The 17,546-nt window shown below is 40.0% G+C and overlaps 1 protein-coding gene across 10 annotated transcripts in view; it reads left to right on the top strand.

Annotated features, from left to right (window-relative positions):
- SIK3 (SIK family kinase 3) overlaps window positions 1–17,546 on the top strand; it is a 294,304-nt gene that overhangs the window by 150,776 nt on the left and 125,982 nt on the right. The window lies entirely within an intron of this gene.

Raw genomic sequence — 17,546 nt, 5'->3', positions numbered from 1 at the left:
TTAAGTCACCTCATTTTTGTACCTTTAGCCATGACCAGTTTATGGGATTCTTTTGGGAAGATACTAAATTAAAGCAACATATGGAAAGATGATTTGTATTTAAAGCCAGATCGCTAGATCGTGGAAAATTGAAGCATTTTCCTGAATTGCTTCCTCAGATCAAGAATATTTTTCAATTAAAGGCCTTCTTAGAGATCCAGCTGCCTCCTGTGTCTCACAAGATTATACTCTTACCGATCTGCTAAGACCTACAAATATGTTGAACTTCAAATTGATATAAAAACAAGTGTTCATCTGGATTGACTAGATAGCAATTAGGATTGTAATTAATTTGCCATTGCCGATCTACCCGGAGCTTAGAAGAATCACAGATTTTTAAGAATTTTAGAGGAATTGAAGTTGCAGTTTCAGAAAAGTTGCAGGACATTTACGGTTTGGAAGTGTAATTGGAACACAAACATCTATCCATGGCTTAATTATCAAACACTTGGCCTGTTATGGCAACTTCATGTAAAGAAGTGATGGATATAAAAGTCAGCTGTATCTACCAATAAAAAAACATCAAAATGCTTTAAACTTTGTATTTGAACCTATGATTCCAGGACTGTTCTAACATATTTTAACTCTATGGTCAAACTCTAGGCAAGTTTGGTTCCCTTATGTTTGTGCAAATACATTTTTTTCATAAATCTTTTGAAGTAAAAGCTAAGAATTATGATTAGTTGTGTAAATCTGGAATATGATTTGAAATGTTCCTTGATTTCATATCCCTTTGTTCTTGAAGGTAGTATCTTTATAGTTGTCAATATTCTCTTTGATTTATTCAAAATGGATCAGTTAATAAAATTAGTTCCCTAACTGTCCACTTTTAGTTTCATTAAAAGCAGCTTTTTGGATTACTTTGGGATTATGGCTAAATTTCTATTTTTATATGGCTAATAATTATCGTTTTACTGTATTTATGAAGTAAAAAGTTCATGTAACTGCACACATACAGATTTATGATTCTATGACTATTTCTGAAAAATTTCAGTGATCTTGGAGTTGTGCAAGAGCAAAACCCTAGATTAGATGAGACCTCTGTGTGCCAGGCTGGGGCTTTTCTGAGGCTCCAGTTTGTTGAGGAAATGATGAAAGTCATACCTTTGTCTTGCCATTTTGTTTCTTTATCTATGAGATCATTGTGAAAGTCCCTGACTCTCATTACGGTGAAACTGAGATTTTAAACATTCGTTTCTCTTTACATCCAAAATTCATCCTAGGTAAAAGGAAGAAGAATTCCAGATATGTTTCAAACAACAGTTGTCAGTCTTTTCCTTACTTTCCTTCCCTTGAGCCCCTGGGCTCATCTTTGGATTATTATATATAGTACCCTCCTAGGATACTACTACTGAACATTAATGAGGTACCACTGTCCCAATCTATTCTGTGTCTCCTGGGCATGTCTAAAACTGTAGAAGGGGCAAAAAAACTTTGGATTGACCGCAGAGGTTAGTGGAACCATGGAAATAATTGGCTTGTTAAATTGATTTGACAGACATTCATTAAGCACCTACTATGCGCTTCGTATAATACATTGGTCTGGACATTGATGTTACAAAGATAGTGAAAAACCTGGGAGGAAGGAATAAAGTTACATAAAGTACTAAAGGGCACTGATAAGGAGATGATCAATTCTGTTTGGGAGTTGTCTAGAAAAGCATCTCATATACACATGTTTTTAGAGCAACAGAATACAGTTTTGCTTTGTTATTTAAAAAAAGGAATTCGGACTTCCCTGGTGGCGCAGTGGTTGAGAGTCCGCCTGCCGATGCAGGGGACACAGGTTTGTGCCCCGGTCTGGGAAGATCCCACATGCCGCGGAGCAGCTGGGCCTGTGAACCATGGCCGCTGAGCCTGCGCGTCCGGAGCCTGTGCTCCGCAACGAAAAAAAAAAAAGGAATTCACATTCTTAGTCAACAGTGGCACTGTGTGCTCTTTTGGGTCCCAGTCTTCCCTAACCACCCTGGTTGAATGAGATCTGTTTCTCCTTCAAATTCATAGTATTCTGTCTGTTTTCTTTATGTTGTACATTTGTCCGATTCTGGAAAAATGTTAAAGATCTTAATGTTCTCATTTTAGTAAATAAACCTCTTACTTTTTCTTTATCTTGTCTTTCTAATCTCATTTTCTCTCCTTTTTTCCCTTCATCATTTTATATTTTATCCAGTGTGACTTTTTATGAGCTATCTTAAACATTTTCTGAATCAAAGTGAAATATAAATAAATGACATATTTGCCTTTTTGGTAGTATATGTCATATGCCTTTTATTAAAAATGTGAGTCATGGGCTTCCCTGGTGGCACAGTGGTTAAGAATCCGCCTGCCAATGCAGGGGACGTGGGTTCAAACCCTGGGCCGGGAAGATTCCACATGCCGCGGAGCAACTAAGCCTGTGCGCCACAACTACTGAGCCTGTGCTCTAGAGCCCACGAGCCACAACTACTGAAGCCTCGATGCCTAGAGCCCGTGCTCCGCAATAAGAGAAGCCACCGCAATGAGAAGCCTGCGCTTCGCAACCAAGAGTAGCCCCTGCTCACCACAGCCAGAGAAAGCCCATGCACGTCAATGAAGACCCAATGCAGCCAAAAGTAAATAAAATAAATAAATTTATTAAAAATAAATAAACAAATAAATAAAATGTGAGCCAGTATAGAATGAGTCAGTGATTTAAGTACTCTTAACCCCACAATACTGAGCAAAGTGCCTTGCATATAGTATATAGTACATAGAAGTAGATATGCACTTAGTGCCTTGCGTGTTTGTTGAATGAATGATTGATGTACATGTGAGAAAGTCTGCTGTTTCGGGTCTCCTCAGCCCACATCTGGTTTGCCTATCTATCAGACTGCCTGCCCTGTTTGATCCAGATGAACTGGCTGAGTATATAACCAGTGTTTTGCTCAGCACACCTCCTTGTGTGTATGTATTTAAGCCTACTTCCAGACTAGATGCCAGGGAGTCAAGTGCATGGCAAAATGAAGACTGGCACTGAGGAAATTTCAAGAGAGGTAATCCAGTAATAATGGCCAGTGGTTCCTCTGAATCTTGTTCCCTCAAGTTGTTGAACTTCAGAGAGATGTAAAATTGCTTGCATTAGGGTAGATCTGTGATTTTGTTCTGATAACGGATTAAAGTGAAAAGGTCATCCATGATATTGCTGTGGATGAATGTGATACTGATCAGGGAACATGCCGATTTTTTTAAGCCTGCATGCTTCCATTAGCAACTTAAGAATAGTGAAACGCTGCTGCTTATTCTTTTTACATCAAAAATAGAGAAGTACCGGGACTTCCCTGGTGGTCCAGTGGTTAAGACTCCACACTCCCAAAGCAGGGGGCCCAGCTTTGATCTCTGGGCAGGGAACTAGATCCCACATACTGCAACTAAGAGCTGGCGCAGCCAAATAAATAAATAAATACTAAAAAAAAAATAGAGAGAGACAAATACCATATTTTCATCCTGTTGAATCTGCCTCTTTCTCATGCCACTGGGTTTGGGCAAGTTTATATGTAACTGATATTTTTCTGGTCGTAAAATTACAGCTATATTTATGAGAATATTTTCTAATTTCTTAGCGTTAAGCTATAATATGGATTTAGGAGGCTTACTGTTTATTGTGTTTATTGAATAAAATTTTTTCCCTTGTTTTCAACTGTGAAAACAAGTGAGTGAAAAGCCTTATTATCAAGGTGCATAGCTTTGCTGGACCTCTGGATGATGTTTAAGGGAAAATATAGTCCCTGCCCTCAAGGAGATTGTTGTCTTGTATAGTTAGAATGAACCAGGTACAAGTAGAGAACAGTCACAGTTTATCCTCAGGAGCTAGGTTGTTGAGAGGATTAGGAATGATCACTAGGAGATCAAAGTACTGGAGTCTTCTCAAAGAACCTGAACTGTGTCCTGGAAGGGTAGTTAATATTTGCGCAGGTAGAAAGTAGGGGTAAGAGGTACCTGGCAAGTGGACCTTTTAAGAAGACTGTAGTTGCTGCAAAGGCAGAAATGAAAAAGTATGTTTTGTGTGAAGTTGAGTGAAGAGTAGTAGGACGAAAACTGATTGTTTGGGGGCAGTAACTGGAGAGATTGTGTGGGGACAGGTTTCAGAGGATATTGAAAGCCAGACCCATAGTTTTGAGTTTGTGAGTAAACATGGCTCCTCATGCACTGTGAAAGGATGATTTTAGGAACTTTAGTCTGACAGTGATACTATAGGGGATAGTTTGCAGTATATATAACCATGGTCAAGATGAGGAAATTAATTAGATAATCTCAAAGGGATTTTATGATCATTTATTGAATCCTTACCGAGCACTGTTTGCCCTAAGTGCTTTAATCATTATTTCATTTAAACCTGACAGCGACCCTGTGAGTTAGATATTATTACTCTCTTTACCTTAACCAGTGAGGAAACTGAAGCACAGCAAGGGCAAGAAACTTTCTTAAGGTCCCAAAACTAATAAGGAGTAGAGCTTCAGAAACCATGGTCTTAACCACCATGCTCTAAAATATTATGTTTTCCAGAGAAAATAAAATTAACATTCTTTTCTTCTGTGTAATTTTTTCCCCTTATTAATTCCCTATCTCCTTAACTACAAAAGGATTTAGTGGCCTTAGAACAAAGGTTTGCCTTGGGGATTTCAAGTAGGTTCGCTCATTTCAAACTCTTTTCAAAACCAGTAATTACTGGCTGCTTATAAATAATACTTCGTAATTTCACTTTTTTCTTTCTAAACTGTGGTAAATCAAAACAACTTTAGACTGGACTTTAAGGAAGAAGGGAGGCTAGCAAATTTCACAAGTGTTTCTGGCTCGCTGAGTTTCTTTACCTGGGTCAGCTTATATAAACAGTAATAGTTTTTGTATTTATGTCTGTTTAAATATACCATTATACTTACTTAAATGTAAGCTGACAGAAGCTCTTTTTAAAAAAATAACACAGACACACACAAAGTTTGGATTTCTGCAGTCAGAAGATTCATCATGGATTCCGAATTCATTTGCGGTCGTTCTAATTGATGGACATGTACTGTGTAATTTAGAAGAGGGCGTTGCTTGGCAGTTGGTGTTCTTGCTCCAGGTCCCCTTTGTCATTCGTGACAATTGGTCTCTTTGCAGCACATCTTTTTAGGACAAGGGATTGAGCTCCTGTAAAAGCATTCAGAGGTTTTCCAACTAACGATTTTTTTCCTCTTATTCTTTACTGTTTGGTTTCTTTGGCAACCTGGCCTCCCCTATCACCCTGCTGACATCTTACAGCCCCTGTTCCTCTCCCCATTCCCCTCCATTACTTGAGGGTTTTTTTCCCTTGTTGCTTTAGGTCTGCACTGGAAGAATATGCATGTTTTCTTAAATTTCCATTCCTGTATGTTTCTCAGAATATATTAGAAGGATAGAGGGAGAAAAGAAATCACTTACAGAAGCTAAGTAACCTTGTCTTTTTGGGTGTCTTTTTATGTCTGCCATAAAAGGTTACGTTTATTCTGTTGCCTATAGTGTCTTTTTGTTGTTGTTAAACAGTAATAAAAAAAATGTTTTCCAGTTAATCCAGACATTTTATAATTAAAATATGTTAATAATGCAAGGTATTGTAGAGGGCAAAATAATCTGGAAATAGTGTGGTTACTATAGGGTTACTCTAATTTTTTTTTTTTAATTGTGTCTATGAAAAAGCATTTCTATTACTGTGGGGAGGGGAAAGGAAGTAAAGATCTAAAAATCTGTTGTTCGTATTTGGTCCTTTAGTGATAACGTTTTGAATCCCAACTCCTCATGCTGTTACCTCCCTATCCCGGACAGTGGTGGCCATTTCTGCTACCTAAAGCACAGTGAAAAGCCCTACTTCTTTAAATACAAACAAAACAATTTGTACAGTTAATATATATTAGGTGCTACATGTTTGATCCTGACTGTAGTGCTAGTTGCCATGTCATTTACTTTTACCTTTGGAAATATTTTCCTTTGGCCTCAATGTAATTTAAAAATATGCTGGAGAGCATATGGAGTGTATGTAGGTAAGAAGTAGATAAGAAAGGAAGAGATAGGAACAGAAATAGTAAGAATTACTACACAAGTGCCTTTCCCTATAGGTGCAAAATATATGAGGTTTCTGTATGTGTGTCTAAATATATGAAAAGATAAGATGACTCCCTTTCTCGGTGTGTGTAATAACTTGATGATATATGTGTATGAATGTATATGTATATGTACATAGATGTGTGTGGTATAAGTTAAGAATGAAAAACCTGGGGACTTCCCTGGTGGCGCAGTGGTTAAGAATCTGCCTGCCACTGCAGGGGACACGGGTTCAATCCCTGGTCCGGAAGATCCCACATGCTGCAGAACAACTAAGCCCGTGCGCCACAGCTACTGAGCCTGCGCTCTAGAGCCCACAAGCCACAACTGCTGAACCTGCATGCCACAACTACTGAAGTCTGTGCGCCCTAGAGCCCACACACTCTAGGGCCCACGTGGCGCAACTCCTGAGCCGGCATGCTGCAACTACTGAAGCCCGTGCTCCTAGAGCCCATGCTCTGCAACAAGAGAAGCCCTGCAGTGAGAAGCCCGTGCACCACAGCAAATAGTAGCCCCCGCTCGCCACAACTAGAGAAAGCCCGTGCACAGCAATGAAGACCCAGTGCAGCCAAAAAAAAAAAAAAAGCACACAAAACAATGTATTCAAATAAAAGTGAATCTATTAAAAAATAATAAAGCTGTGTTTTAAAAAAAAGGAATGAAAAATCTGCTGTAGAAGCAAGAAGAGGGAGGAATTAATTTTGCTTGAAGAAGTCAGGGTAGGCTACATTAAAAACATTGCCCACAGACCTGGCCTTAGGAGAGTGAATGAGAATTACTAGTTGTGTACGTTAGTTAGTGCCAAAAAGTGTGGGGAGTGGGGAAAGGGGCAGTAGCTGGAGTATTGGAAGATATAATTGAAAGGTAGGTTGGAGGCAGATTGTGAAATACAATTTGACTTCATTGTTTAAGCAATAGGCAATCACCAAAATATATTTTTGGTTCAGTCTTTTAGATCAGATTCGTGTTTTGAGAGTATCTCTAATAATATAAAATAATGTGTACTTCATGACAGAAACTGTATGATAAATGATGAATTAGTAACTTAATTATTAGGATGATCAAATTATGCCTGGTTTCCCCCTTCCTTCAATTAAAAAAAAATCTGTACTGAGGTAGTTTTATATAGTGATTGAGTTAGTATCTGATATTGAACTCCTAGTCTCCCACTTATTAGCTGTTTCTCTGACTTTGGATAAGCCTCAGTCTCGGTTTAATTCATTGGTAAAACAAGCACAGTAATGCCTACCTCAGAGCACTGTTTTGAGGATTAGATTGAATGAGGTAATATACATAAAGCCCAGTACTTCACACAGAAAACTTACCTATGTAGCGATTATTATTTTGTGATACTGCTTTCATGATAGAAGAACATTTTTGGAATGTGAGGGATTAATGGTTTGGGGAAGTGAAGCAGGAGACCTTTGGTAAGTAGATTAATTATTGCTTTATCCAAACAATTCTTTTAGGTGACAAGGGAATTCAGAGTAGAAGAGAAGATTTGGCAGTGGAAGAGAAAATGTGATCAGTTTAATTATGGATGGGCTGACTTTCCAGTATAATGGAGAAGATGAGGGTGATATCCAGGGGGTGATGGTTGGAAATATGAAGCCTGGAGTTACAGACATGGAAGCTATTATGGTCTGATTGGAGATATCTGAGACTGGGAGGAGTGACTGAGTAGCAGCCTAAGCAGAGAGAGCGAGCCTTAAGGAAAACTAAGGTTTAAGAATTGAGAGCCTGTCAAAGAGGTTATTCCTGTTTAACTCTAGGGATATAGTTCACTGGTCTTTTGTCCTATATTCTTTTAAAAATTTATTTATTTATTTATGGCTGCGTTGGGTCTTCGTTGCTGCGTGCAGGCTTTCTCTGGTTGCGGTGAGCGGGGGCTACTCTTCATTGTGCACGGGCTTCTCACCACGGTGGCCTCTCCTGTTGCAGAGCACGGGCTCTAGGCACGCGGGCCTCAGCAGCCATGGCACGAGGGCTTCAGCAGTTGTGGCACGTGGGTTCTCGAGTGCAGGCTCAGCAGTTGTGGCGCACGGGCCCAGTTGCTCCGCGGCATGTGGGATCCTCCTGGACCAGGGCTCGAACCCGTGTCCCCTGCATTGGCAGGCGGGTTCCCAACCACTGCGCCACCAGGGAAGCCCCTGTCCTATATTCTTGAAGAAACTGGAGAAATAATGTCTTTTAAATGTACTTTTAAATATTTATTTTAATAAAATAATCTGTACTGTTATACTAAGATATTCAAATCTGTATTCTGCAGGCCCGTAAGTTTAGACTTGTTGCTTTATTCATTAATGTATACAGGATATACCCAACTTTGGTTAGCGTTCTGACTGTTGGGGCTCATTCATAACATTTTCTCCCGTTCTCTCTCAAAGGGGGAAAATGTTCATTCTTTAATCTGGGGAAGCTCTCTGATGTTGACAGGTTTCCTCCTCCTCAAGTCTAGACACTTGGCCTCTATAGTAGCTTTGTATTCAGGAAAGTTCTCACCTCTGAATTGTAGACTTAGTGCACATTTGCTGGTACTTGGCTAGTCAAGAGCCCTACAGTGATTGGTATTAGTAAACCCCATGTTGTACTGCTTGCCAGGCAGCTCGCATAGTCGGTATGTCTGGCCATAGACTTTACATGACTGCACCGTTAAAACACAGACTGTCTTACTGCCTTCTCACAGAATATCTACGGTTTCCAATTTATTTTTTTCTGGGGGAGAGGGGAAAAAGAATCTTTTGCCCCTGTCTCCAGACTGATATTTAAACTTTGGCAGCTTTGGATCTGATGTAATAAAATATTAAAGAGACTCGGAAGTTATTAGAACAGAAGTTTCAATTGCTTATTTCCCAGTTTGCAGTAAGGTTTAACTTAGGCCCTGTGTGTATTTTTAGTTACCTTTTTGAGTTAAACTGTCAGAAACTATCTTGCTTAGGTTAAAGATTTAGTTGTTAATTGTCCCGCCTCGTTCTACTTCACGTGTCAAAATCTACACATGGGATTTTAATTTGGAAATCCACAGTAATAGGAAGTTAATTCCACAGGGTCAGGTCTAATTTTTCATTTTAATTTACTCAATCCCTTTTATTTATTTATATTTTTGGCTGCGTTGGGTCTTCGTTGCTGCGCGTGGGCTTTTCTCTGGTTGTGGCGAGCGGGGGCTACTCTTCGTTGCTGTGCGTGGGCTTCTCATTGTGGTGGCTTCTGTTGTTGCGGAGCGTGGGCTCTAGGTGCGCAGGCTTCAGTAGTTGTGGCACGCGGGCTCAGTTGTTGTGGCTCACGGGCTCTAGAGCACAGGCTCAGTAGTTGTGGCGCACCAGCTTAGTTGCTCCACGGCATGTGGTATCTTCCCGGGCCAGGGCTCGAACCCGTGTCCCCTGCATTGGCAGGAGGATTCTTAACCACTGCGCCACCAGGGAAGCCCCCCTTCTTTATCTTAGACTACTCACTGAAAATAACTTGGGTTGCCTTTAGTTTTAATGCAGAACTTTTATTAGGATTTTATGGTGCTGTATCTTTTTGGTCCTGGAGGTGTGTGTGGCGTTGTGGGTGGGGTGGGAGGCTGACCTTGTCTTCTTGATCTGTAGGGACTTAGAAAGATAGTTTCTATCGGTGTTGTTTTCAGGAAGCACAGTGGCAGAATACTGAAGTGCAAGTTTGTACAGACTTTAAAGAAGTGTAAGGTGGGCTATGAAGTTACAATGTTAAATTAGTTTCCGGTCTGCCCACATTGTTTCCAAAGTTCACTTTACATTTTAAAAGCCTTTACTGATTTTTAAAGCAAATATAGAGAATTGCATGAAAACACAGATCATCTGAGGGACATTTGAACTCGCAGAAATAATGAATGTAGAAGGAAGAGTCCTGCTGGCTAGGCGTTATAGGCTAGAAACCTGCATTTCAAGTTTAAACTGCTTGGGTAAGATGACTTATTTTCCTGGTTTATCCTTATATTTTTTACCCCTGCGTCCCTTTGCCATTATCGCCCACAACGTAGAAGAATATTCTTTTGTTTATTGTAGTTTTATTTGGAAGAGAGACTAGAGTGTGGCTTATATAGGGGCAAGAGGGAGAATTGAGGTCTTTTCAACGTTAGGCATTTCTGTCTATGGACACGGCATGTGTCCTCTTTTAGGTCCTTTACTAACGTTTTCTAGCTTTCTCCATAAAATTCTCACACATTTTTGTAATGCTTTTTCCAAGGCTTGAGATAGTTTGTGGCTATTGTGAATGTGTTCTTTTAAAAATTATCATCATCACATCTTCTTATAAATTAATGTTGGTATATTAGAAAGTTACTGAATTTTTATATGCTGGGATCTCATAATTTATTTTGTACATAGATTTTACTTATCCCTTCAGTGCTTCAGTTTCATCATCTATGAAACAAAGGGCTTGGGTTAGAATAAGATATTTCTAGTGTTAACATTACATGGTTCTGTGTTGAGGTAATGTCCTTTGTGTTGAGGTAATGTCCTTTACATACTTCAAGAGGTGAGTGGGAGTTGTACCACCCAACTACAGGTAAGTTCTGTGACTACAGCCAAACCTAGCTTTTGTTCATATGTGTTTGCATGTGTTTAACACACTCAGTTCTCTGTATAATGATTCTTGAACATCTTGAAGTAAAGAGTGAATACTTAACATTTTAAAAATAACTCTCGGGCCTCCCTGGTGGCGCAGTGGTTAAGAGTCCGCCTGCCGATGCAGGGGACACGGGTTCGTGCCCCGGTCCGGGAAGATCCCACATGCTGCGGAGCAGCTGGACCCGTGAGCCATGGCCGCTGAGCCTGCGCGTCCGGAGCCTGTGCTCTGCAATGGGAGAGGCCGCAACAGTGAGAGGCCTGCGTACCACAAAAAAAAAAAAAAAAAAAAAAAAACTCTCAAAAGTACAGTTTCTTATTCTGGTTGAAATGGTTTACTATTATCTTTTCACCCTGCATTTTAGTTTGTTGCTGTGTTAGATTTACTGCATATTTTCTCTCCTAAAAATAGACGGTCTTTAAGTCACAGTTTTTATAAATATTTACATCTCAAGTCAAATTTTTTCCTACAACATGGGTTTCATTTGGTGAGTTTCACTGGAGCAGGTTATGTTAAGAGAGCTTTCTACCACATGTTTATTCACTTCCATACCTCTGTCCCAAGTATCCTATGTGCCAATGTCAGAAGATTCCACTGGGAGTGTGAGTAGTATTCTTGGAGAATTATTTTAATATTTATTTCTGCTGGGTGGAGGGAAGCAGATGCTGTACTTGTTATCTCTGAGAATTCAATCCTAACCCCCAAGTATCCCTCAACAACATGGCATCTTTTTTATCTTTTATAAAAACATAGGTTATATAAGTTATCTAGATGTTGGTCAGGAATTTGCTTGAACAAACTGAAATGGCTAAATGAACTTTCACCCTAATTTGAGTAGGGGTCCAGAAAATGAATTCAGGGCAAATGTTGGCAGAGGTCATATTGGGGTGGCCTTGAGCTAGTACCAATATGTATGTATTTAAATTGTGGTAAAATTAACACTAACATAAAACTTGTCATTTTACCTGTTTTTCAGTATACAGTTAAGTAGTGTTAAGTACATTCACATTGTTGTGCAACCAAACTCCAAAACTTTTTTCATCTTGCAAAACCGAAACTCTATGCCCATTAAAAAATACCCCATTTCCCCTTTCCCCCAGCCCCTGGCAACCACCATTCCACTTTCTGTTTCTATGAGTTTGAACTATTAGTTATTTTATGAGAACTTGACCTCCTTTATGTCAGCTAAATGGATTTTGAGGATGAAGAAGAGAGTAATGGATTACTGTAAAACCAGTAGCCATTCTCCATAATCACATGAGTGCTGGTAGTTGCCAAGCCTGAAATTGGAGCAACAGCCAATCTTCAGTAACGTGGAGTTTGGAAATTCCTGTTCCTTTTGTTGAGGAAGAGGAAGAGGATGATAGTGACTAACAGTTACTGGGCACTTATTACTTGCCTGAGGTTGGAGGAAAGACCTGCTTCTTCTAGAATGAAAAAGAAAAAGCAAATTTGGGTGCATGAAGATATCTAGAGACATGAAATTGAGGAAATTCTTCATGTCTGTTTTCTCTGTCAAGCACAAGAGTGGGTCATTTGTTGAAAGTTAGGGATTTGAGCTTGACTAGAGGGCTTGAAGAAAGTGACAAGTTTGGAATTGCTAGGAAACAGGGTAGGGACCCATCAGGAATAATAATAATAATAGTGTTGGTACTAATAACAACAGTAAGAACAGCCAATATTTATTAGTTATCTGTTCTATGCCAGCTGTATCACCAGTTCTAGGTGATATATCTTTTAACCTTTATAGCAACTTTATTAAAGTAGTTGTTCTACAGATGTGAAGCTAAGTGGTAGGGTTGGGATTCCAATTTCATTCTCTTGCCTCAAGCCCAGGCTCTTCTTTCTGCACCGTTAATGACATTGGGGTTCTCTACTTGATATCAAAAGCCAGAAGTTTAGAGTGTAACAAAAAAATTGTTCTTCAGAAAAAGGTGGAAGAGTGGACTGAAAAAAATGTATATATCCAAAATATAATAAATATATTGATGCTTTTTCCCCCCAACCAGACTGATTGATGCCCTTGATGGGTTGCTTCACTAACTGAAGTGAGCTACCACAGCCCTGTAGAAACCCAGACCTGGTTATGTGACTTGACAGTTAGAGGTATCTGAAATTATAAACTCATTTTCTCCGTAAAGCCTGTGTGTCTAAAATACTGAATTGAGGTTAATGCTAGTAGGTCCTTCAGTTTCTGTGCAGGAGTAAATGAGGACCTTTTTATTTGTAGTTATACTATTCATTGAATAGGCATTAGTTGCACTGATTTTTTTGGGTGTGTTAAGGGACTGCATTACAAAGTATACGTTTTTTAAACAATAATATCTTTATGCATGTACATTATTGCTCTAAATAAATGCAAAATTTATTAAAAAGATAGCCCCTTAGAAGCATATGTACAAGCTTAAGTACTCGTTTTGCTTTTATCGGATGTGTATAAAGGAACTTACAGAGTTGTAGGTGAACAAATGGAGGCCAAAAAAATTCTGATGTAAAGCAAATCAGAAAAGATTAAGTTATAACAAAACCTCTGCTGACTAGCATTTTAATGTCCAGATGGACAAGCAAGCTCTTATTAATTTACCAAGGGTAAACTCATCTGGTTTGATCAGTTAGTTAATTTCTAGGCTGTAATTAGTTTATATGAATACCCTTATTACTCAGATGGAAAAACTCATTGCTGTGTTATGCTTTAGATTTACATTGCCTAAAACTATAGAATGTAGCTTTGCTCCCCAAGTCAGTATGTCAGATTACTTACAATTCAAACTGAGCACTTACCTTTTCCAGGTTCAACCCTTTTAAACTTGGTCATACGTCATGTGCTAAATGTATCCTGTGTACTCTCTACCTTGTTAGGATGCTAACTCTTTGATTTTAATATAAGGAAAAGAGCTATCAATAAAGTATGACATGAAATTACAGTATAGATGGATTTTATCAGCTTGGTAAACACAAACTACTATACAATAGGGCTTTGTTGCAGACTCTTTTTATAAGTGGAAAACTCTTCCAAAAGACGTTTTTGAAGTTTTCTATGAAGAAAGATTGCTAGTGAATGAAAAGAACCTTTTGTAGACCTCTACTTGGGAGTCTGGTAACTGGTACTTTGGGATTCTATACACAGAGCTCCAAGGCTGGGAGAATATCTCAGAGTAAAGCTATCTAAGTTTTGCATCCAAAGCTATTAATTTCTTCAATTATGAGAAGAAACCACAGATTGTGTAATGGCCTTGGTATTTTGTTGGTACGGAGAGGATGATCTCAGAAGACTCGTAAGCCTATGTTGGGATGTGTGTGACACGTGCCTTTTCTCCGATTTTTTTTATTTCAACAGTTGCAGACACATTTTTGAAACCGTAGATATCCTAAGTTAGCAAATCTGAATCAGTGCACAAAGCGACCATTTTTGCCAGTACCAAATGCATACTTTGCTGAGTTTTCTAATTTGGGCTCCAGAGTTTATACATAGCAAATTCTAACATTTGCCAAGTTCTGTTATGACCCAGAGGGGAGTAGAGCAAAGTGGGATGAAGAATCTGGAAAAGCAAGCTGCCTATAGGGTAAATTGCATTTTGGAATTTGCTTCCATGTGGATTTTCTCCTCATGGACCACTGTGATGTTTAGCAGGCTGAGCTGGAAAGGTCATATTGTACAAGATGAAGAACAATAAATGGTCTGTTCAGTGACTTAGTCTTAAGCCTCCTGCAGTGCTGACTAACGGCTGCAATAGCCATTTTTCCTCTGGGATAGAAGAGTTTGGCTGTCATCTTTTGGGGAGTATGGTAATTTGTAGCCATTGCTTTCAGCATGGTGGGGAGATCTGACGCGCAAAGGCTTTATTCCAGTGGCTTATAGCTCCTTTTTTTTCATGCACTGCTGTTTCTTTAGTCTTAAGAATATGTTTCAAAAAATGCATATGAATATTAAATCCAGTTAATTCATTTTCATTTTGCCAAAGAGAACTTGAATTTACCTCTTCCTATATGACATTGACCTCATCTTTTTATTTTTTTAATTTTAACCTTAAGACATTGGCTCTAGAAATAGTTTGTTGTTTTTTCCTTTAAATCGGTACAGTTTCCTTTACCTTGGGTTGTGGTGCAGTTCTAAACCATGTTTAAAATACGTACAAGGGGGCTTCCCTGGTGGCCCAGTGGTTAAGAATCTGCCTGCCAATGCAGGGGACACGGGTTCGAGCCCTGATCTGGGAAGATCCCACATGCTGCGGAGCAACTAAGCCCATGCGCCACAACTATTGAGCCTGTGCTCTAGAGCCTGCAAGCCACAACTACTGAGCCCAACTACCACAACTACTGAAGCCTGCGCTCCTGGAGCCTGTGCTCCGCAACAAGAGAAGTCACTGCAGTGAGAAGCCCACGCGCCTCAAGGAAGAGTAGCCCCTGCTCACTGCAACTAGAGAAAGACCACGCAGCAAGGAAGACCTAACACAGCCAAAAATAAACAAATAAAATAAATAAATTAAAAAAAAATACATACAAGGGCATAGAGCCCAATAGAGTTTAAGAGGTGTGAAGAATCTGGGGCAAAAGTTACTGTTTCTAATAAGTTTAAGTTCCCTCTGATTTGCTTTGTGGGAAGTGTATTAATTAAGGACATTTTCCAAAGCATTTCCATCCAAGTAAATATGATATTTTACATGGCTGCCTTTTAAAAACATAGATGTATTCCTGACATTATTTATCTTTTTTTAGTAAGTGAAATAGCTTAAAATGAATGGTGAGTAATTTCTTTGACAGTAATATGGTAGATTAGATGTGCAGAGAATTCCCTTCTGGTCAGAACATTTTAAAATGAAGCTGGGGAAAGGAAAAATATATGTAAAATACTGAAGCCCATGTGAGAAAAACAACTGAAGGCCTTGAAAGGACTAGAAAGCATGATTCCACAATGTAGAGTAAGTACTGATGGTGGTGTTTGTGCTGAGGGTTTCCTATGGCTTTAGAGCCAAAGGGAGGAGGGACAAGAGAAGAAAATAGTGTCCAAGCAGAGTGGGAGGTCATATTAGAAACTGCCCTATATAAAACTGGGATCCCGGAAAGGTGACTTCTCAGTGGATGAGTAGGAGAAAAAATTCCCTGCATACAGAGACTTGCATATTAATGCCTTGGGTCTGAATGGAGAAGGGGAAAAAGTCTCCCAAGAAACTGCCTAAACAGAAGCTTGCCCTCACATGGATTTGCAGCCAGGATTTTGCACTACCTGTAAGGCCTGAAAATCTCTCAGCTGCTAACTTTGTTGTTAGTAGTCCTAGTTGGTTGTGATTCCCAGAGTCTGGGAGAATCAAATTTAAATCTCTGTGGACAGACCTCAAAAATTTTTATGGATAAAGTTGCAAGAAATGTGAGCTTGCACAAGAAGACAAGCAACTATGAGTGAGTCAGGTGTAGCAGATTATATTTTCCAAAGATGGCTGCCACAGTATTTCCCAGCCCATGTGCCCTTCTAGAACCTTGCTATTCTGCTATCAAGATGTAGAGTCTGGGGCTTCCCTGGTGGCGCAGTGGTTGAGAGTCCGCCTGCTGATGCAGGGGACACGGGTTTGTGCCCCCGTCCGGGAAGATCCCATATGCCGCGGAGCGGCTAGGCCCGTGAGCCATGGCCGCTGAGCCTGCGCGTCCGGAGCCTGTGCTCCGCAAAGGGAGAGGCCACAACAGTGAGAGGCCCGCGTACCGCAAAAAAAAAAAAAAAAAAAAAGTAGAGTCTGTCTCATTCCACTGAACCTAGCCAGGGCTTTCTGACTGCTTTGACCAAAAGTCAGTCAACACGGAAGTGATATTATGTGAATTCTGAGGCTAAGTCATAGAAATGCCGCACACCTTCCTTGCTCTCTTGGGATGCTCATTATTGGAACCCATCACCATGCTGTGAAAAAGCCCATGCAGTCCATGGAGAGACCCATGTGGAGATGAACTGAGGCCTAAGCTGCCAGCTGCCAGCCAGTGCTAACCTGTTGATGCCTTGTGAGAAGCCTCTGGAAACTGGATCCTCCAACTTCCTGTCAAGCAGCCCTAGGTGATGCCACATGGAACAGAAACAAGCTGTCCTTTCTGAGCCCTGGGCAGATTGCAAATTTGTGAGCAAAATAAGTGATTGTTGTTGTTTGAATGCACAAAGTTCTGGGGAGGTTTGTTACACAGTGTTAGATAACTAAAACATCAGCGGTAATCATTAGTCTTGTAAAGACTGTAGATGTTTAAAGAAATAAAAGAGGAGATTAAAATTACGGTATGGTGAAGAGACTCAAAATTGTTGAGGAAGGTGTGAAAGAAGAGCTCAGTCTCAGCAGAACTTCTAGAAATAAAAAACAAATGACAGGGGCTTCCCTGGTGGTGCAGTGATTAAGAATCTGCCTGCCAATGCAGGGGACACGGGTTCGATCCCTGGTCCGGTAAGATCCCACATGCCGTGGAACAGCGAAGCCTGTGCGCCACAACTACTGAGCCTGCGCTCTAGAGCCTGCGAGCCACAACTGCTGAGCCCACGTGTCACAACTACTGAAGCCCGCGTGCCTATTGCCCGTGCTCCGCAACAAGAGAAGCCATCGCAATGAGAAGCCTGCGCACTGCAGCAAAGAGCAACCTCCGCTCGCTGCAACTAGAGAAGCCCACGTGTGGCAACAAAGACCCAACACAGCCAAAAATAAATAAATAAATAAATTTAAAGAAAAAAATGACAAAACACAATGGAAAGATGGTATAGATTGGATAGAATTCAAGAGTGAAGTGGAAGATAGATCTGAAGAAAATTTCTGAAATTTAGTACAGAGAAAGAAGAGATGGGACATATGAGGTTTAATGGCACGGAGAATAAGATACCACATATG

The sequence above is a fragment of the Globicephala melas genome, chromosome 8 (genome assembly GCF_963455315.2).
Source record: "Globicephala melas chromosome 8, mGloMel1.2, whole genome shotgun sequence".
NCBI lineage: Eukaryota > Metazoa > Chordata > Mammalia > Artiodactyla > Delphinidae > Globicephala > Globicephala melas.
Note: the sequence above shows the minus strand (reverse complement) of the source record. Positions and strands in the feature narration are given on the sequence as shown.